Source organism: Micromesistius poutassou (genome assembly GCF_964030765.1).
Source record: "Micromesistius poutassou genome assembly, chromosome: 19".
NCBI classification, from domain to species: domain Eukaryota; kingdom Metazoa; phylum Chordata; class Actinopteri; order Gadiformes; family Gadidae; genus Micromesistius; species Micromesistius poutassou.
Genome location: NC_140289.1, coordinates 3,445,085 through 3,451,084, shown reverse-complemented (window position 1 = coordinate 3,451,084; position 6,000 = coordinate 3,445,085).

Sequence of the window (6,000 nt, the reverse complement as noted above, 5' to 3'; positions counted from 1 at the left end):
GAGAGCCATTGGCAGAGAAAGACAGAGAGAAGAGAGAGAGGTGCTAAATAGAAACAGTGAAGAAAGAAGCAGGCACACCAAGACAGCCAGGCGGTAACCATGGCTCCCGGTGACATCACTGAGTCATCGCCCACATCCACCACACTAGGGACCAGGAAAGTGAGTTATTGTGCACTTCCTCTGTCAAGACAGTGCCCCCTGCATAGAAACGCACACACACACACACACACACACAAGCACACAAACATATACACACAAAGGTCTTCCATCTGGTAAAATATAAACACAGTCATAATTGTGGACATTGTATGTGGACATACAATGGAGCACAACAGACAATGGGTCAAGCTAGATAGAAAAGGTGCATGTTAACATTATTACACATAAAGGATTGTGTACCTTTGGGGTGCCATCTCATAAGCCTTCATTCACACAAGGCCTGTGTATAAGATTGTATGGTACGACGAATTGTATGCTTATAATGAGACAAAAGACAAATTTCTCGTGGGCCCCAAAAACCCAGGATTGAACCTGGACATATATGTTAAAGCAGCATATGCGGTTTAACCGGCTTAAATTGATCCATAAGAAACATGAAGCTGGTATATATCACATTACTCAATGGCAAGGTGAAAATAGCAAATAGGGAAATTTATATTTACAGCCTTTTCTCTGCAATGTCGAAGCTGTCAGTGAAGATGACCGACCTGTCATTGGCTGGCCGGTTGAATGTCTTTTTTGTATGTCCAACCGCCTTGATCACAGCTTTGATCGTTGTGTTTGTGACACGTTGACCTTTCGTCCTGAATTATGGTTTGAATGTGGCCGCGTCTGTCTACAGATGAGAAATAGTGTAGCCTGCCCCCCACGTGGTATGTATCTGCCTAGCCATGTACCGTGATGGTAGGTCGCTGTGATACAGGGGTCGCTTTGACGTTTCTTTACTCAAAGTCCAATGTAGATTAAAAGTCTGATGAGTATGGTTCAATTTCCGTGGCTAATAAAGCAGCATGGATTCTCATAAAGATAATGCAATACTTCTTAACCACCTTCTCATCACAGAAGAGAAGGTATTGAACTTCTCAGCATGAGTCCCTCTCTCTCTCAATCGCTACAGTTGACATTAGCCCCCCTATCTTGACTGTGGTCATAAACCCTGCTGGCTTTTAATCTAACTTAACAATTAGATTAAAAGTATATAATTAAAGTATATAATTCTGTAATATAAGTCAAGCAATTCATGTTCATATCATGTTCATACTCTCACCGTATTATATATTTATATCTATATTATATATATATATATATATATATATATATATATATATATATATTCCCTGATGTTTAACAACAGACAATACTGTGCTTTCACTGTTTACTTTTCACTTTTCTGTTTTAATTCTCTTAACACTCCACATTCTCTGTACTCCCTACCCCTTAATTTTATTGTATGTACCTGAGTGTGTGAGATATGTGTGTGTGTATGTGTGTGTGTGTGTGTGTATGTATGTATATGCTACTGGATGCCAAAAATTTCCCTATGGGATGAATAAGGTATCAATCTATCTATCTATCAATCTGATTACTGTCTCATAACTATCAACCGTTTCAGCACACTTTTTTCATCTGCATGGGCTTAATAGTAAGTGTTCTTAAAATAAAACTGCTTGAGACCATTGGTGTTAATATCTGCAGTAGGTGAACTTTGGCTTTCCGTCCCTGAATGTTTACCGGGACACTACACACATTCGATGCCGTCACTGCGGTTTGATCTCGTGTTGTTATGGAGAGACTGCCCTGTCTGTCAAGCACATGGGTTACCAGGCAGATTCCCCGGACCCGGGGGCCAGTCTGTGGACCACACGCTAGACAACACGGCCACCGGCGGTGTGTTTACGGAGGTGGCGTTTAACTGAATAAGCCCCGAGTGGCGGAGGTGACAACAGCGGTTCCGGCCGGTGGTCCGAAGGCAGGTGGGAATCTCACGCTCCCTCGTCCCCCCCCGGCTGTTCCTCTCTTATCGCTACACACCTGTCCTGTCCACATGCCCGCCTCTCCCTCACCCTTGTTTTCATCCCCACCTCCCCTCTTTCCTTTCTCCTCAACTCATCCCCTCCCCCCCTCACCCACGTCTCCTCCTGTCCCCCAGGCCTGTTCAAGCTCTCAATCATTGGGGTACGGCTTAGGATGAAAGTCCTATGTATATATATATATATATATATATATATATATATGTTAAGTGTGTGTGTGTGTGTGTCTGTATGTGTGCATGTGTGTCAGTCCTTTCAGTACCAGCCTCAAAATAGATTTTACTGTCACTTATGTGTGTATGTTTGAATGGACCACCAGGACCACCCCGATTCTGCAGCATAGGTTAAGCAGATGGGGAATTCAAAGTCTTCAACCTGAGCTGTTGACCACAGGGGGGGGGGGGGGGGGGGGGGGGGGGGGTCAGTGGGCATGAGCACCGCCATCTCCCCACCCCTGTTAAAGTTGAACCTTGCCTCTACAGCTCCATGTTTATCTCAGATGGCTTTCAAGCTCTAAAGTGTTTGCATTGCTGTTTATTTTAAAAGGAAGTCGTCGTCCCCCCCCTCCCCCTCCCCCGCTCTGCTGACCACTTGATCCCAGTCTCAGAGTTCTGTTTAGAAGTTGCAATAGGCAGCCGCCATTAAAATGAAGCCCATTTTTTTCTATTAGTAAAGTTTCCTCAATGTATTCTTACGATATATTGTACATTTAAGGGTATCAGCATCTACCTTTCCCGCTTGGCTTTTTACGAGGATCTGTAATGCCAAGCATTAATTGATTTCCACCATGTTGAATGTGAGGATTTGTAATTTGGCCAGTAAGATATATTATAAGATGTCTTCCATTGCATCTGCACTGTTGATGGGGTAACCGGTGTCTCTACCTCATCCGGGGCAAAGCACGCTTTGAAACATGACTATACAACATTTATTGACATTGTCATTACTTTGGATCCTCCATACAGTAAGTCCGGACTACCACAGAGCCAGACTTCTATCTTGGGCCTTGAGCCTATCTGTCAGTGAGACCGTAGCTCACCCCTCATTGAGAAGGCCATTATCAATGGACCGATGATGATGATGACGGCGATGATGATGATTATAGACTCTGATGGGACCAAGTTTAAGAGGTGGACCCATCAAGCACAATGGAGAGAAGCTGTGCAGAAGAATGTCAGCCATCTCCATTTATAGAGAATGGGGGCCCAGAACCATCCCTTTGAAAGGGGACCCGCGGGCCAGGGCTTTCAAAACAAGAGCGCGGTGTTCTTGTGTGATGGTGTCGGTGTTTCCCAGCAAATGTGACTTTTAGCGGAACCACTTAATAGCAGTGAATATATATTGCATAATTTAGCTTCATGCACAACAAGCGCAACAAACATTCAAAAACGGTATCTCTCCGACTTTTTACTTGCCCTAATTTTAACTTTGATAAATGCCCTATTTTTCAAAGTTACGTGCAACCGAACCAGGGTGCTGCTACTGAAACCAAAACGGTCGCACAAATCATCCCACACATTGTTGACGAAGAACTATATCGAGATCCCAGCACCGCTCACCATGTGCCAGAGGAGGTTTAGGCTGTGGGTTCTCTGCTGCAGCCGGCTAGCAGCAGGGGGTCACGGAGAGACAGATGTGTCATCCCCAAGCATCTCCACTCTGCGGGGGGGGGGGGGGATGACAGGGTGGGTATGTAACAAGACCAAAAGCTGACGGGGATGACAAGTATGTGACAGCCCGCACTGCCTATGTTGTGGAACCGGCCTCCAGTTCACCATGAAGGCACAGTCTGAGGCTGAGAGAACGAATCCTTGATACTGGATAATTGATGCATTTCCATTTATGATTCAGGTCATTGTTATGATGATGAATGTGGATAAAATGTGGATTTGTTGTGTTTTGAGTTACTAATATATTTTGGAATTTCATAATGATGGAATTTCCCAATAATGAGTTCAAGTTTCATATTTTTGAATTGATGATGCATAGGCCTACATATTGTAAACCTTATCTTTAAGAGGGGACATATGCAATTCACAAGATTGTATTTCCATGTGCAGGCACAGAATTAGCATATAGGCTTCACTTTGGTTTGACAAGTTCAGAGATGGCCTAGTCCATCGCAGTGACCAGGGTTCAATTCCTGCCCTTGGTCCTTTGCTGCATGTCTTCCCCTCTATCTCCCATACCTTGCTGCCTTACTCTTCAATAAAAAGGATAAAACCTTAAAAAAAATAATTAAAAAAAAAAATAATAATTTAAAGTTCAGAGATGGCCCATGTGCAATAATGGTGGTGGTTCTGTAAATGCATGGGGGAAAAACAACACTATTCTTAGCCAATTGGTGTGACTTAAAATTGCTTGTAGGTCTATAAATGGATCATATTATGTAAAACATGTAAAGCAAATCCAATTAAATGTTCACAAATCACACTGTGGTCTTGTTTTGCAATTTCACCATAGAACGTTCTGTATAACAATTTTCCATATTTCTATACAACTATAAACAACAAGAGTCTTCTGAGCGTTAGGCGGGACACGATAATCCAGCAATTGTCAGGTGGAGCCAACAATGAACCGGTGTGGCGCTGAGTGGTCCTCCCAGCACCGCTCAAGTGTCAACGGTTCAGTAGGCTACTCGGTAGTGGCAGACTTAGCTATGGCCGTCACATGATAGGCATTAATGGTGTTAGGCTGATGATTGTTACAGTAGCATGAGGTCATAGCTGGCTCCCACTCTGTGGCGTGGCTCACTGCTAGTGAGCCACGCCGTCTGTGAATGTCCTTCGTAATGCTGTAAACGCACGCCGAGATGTGTAAATGTACAGACGCCATGAGCTCAGATCTGAAATATAACTCTTAACGGCTATTTGACAACTGTTTTTTATTATAGGCGGTAATGGTCTTTTAATAAGGTGTGGGATCTAATTGCAATACACGCGGCCAGAGCATAACTATGAATATATTTATATATACATTGCCCATTTGTAGGCCTACATGATTGAGTTAATTCTAGAATTAGGCATACTGCCATGAAACAGAATATTATTGAATATTGTAGTATAATATTTAATAGTATATTTATGAGTGCACATATATATATGTAATACACAGTAAGACAGACAGACACACACACACACACACACACACACACACACACACACACACACACACACACACACACACACACACACACACACACACACACACACACACACACACACACACACACACACACACATATTCAACGGCGACAGACAAAAGCACAAAAGCACAACAGTCTAAAGTAATTAACACAAAAACACCCCTGGCAACAAGGGCTGATGAGATGCATGGCTCAGGCTATTTCAGGAGGAGGGGAACGGAGTGTGTGTTTGTGTGTATTTTCTGGGTGTGAAAAGGAACACTGCGCATGGAATTTGACTGGGATATGACTGGATCAGAAGGTCAACTAGAGTATATGTCAACTAGAGTATATGTCTGCACAACAACAAGGATATGTTGTTCAGACATACGGCCCATCAAGAGAATATCAGGAGAATATCAGGACTTACACCTACTGTATGTCTGAAAGCAGCTAATGTGTATATTATGGGTTGTTTCCAGGCTGCTTGGGTGCCTGTTGTTCAGACCTATCGTACACCATACCCAACTGAGATAAAGGGCAAGAGATCAACACAACAGTGTGTTTCTTCCACCTTCCCAGTTTTTTTCCAACGCTGTTGTTGGTTTTACATTACTTTACTAGTTAGCCCAGGCTGCCACCCAAAGCAACACAGTGAATGAATTTTGATATTTTGCCAAGGGGGGATATTTTGCCAAGGGGGATATTTTGCCAAACTGCCTCATGACCATCCTAACCACGAGACCATCCTGTCCCCCTCTTTAGTGTGTGGACACGACACACACACACCTTTCCACCCTTGTCCTTCACATTTTTCGACACCTCCACTGTAATGGTATCCGCCAC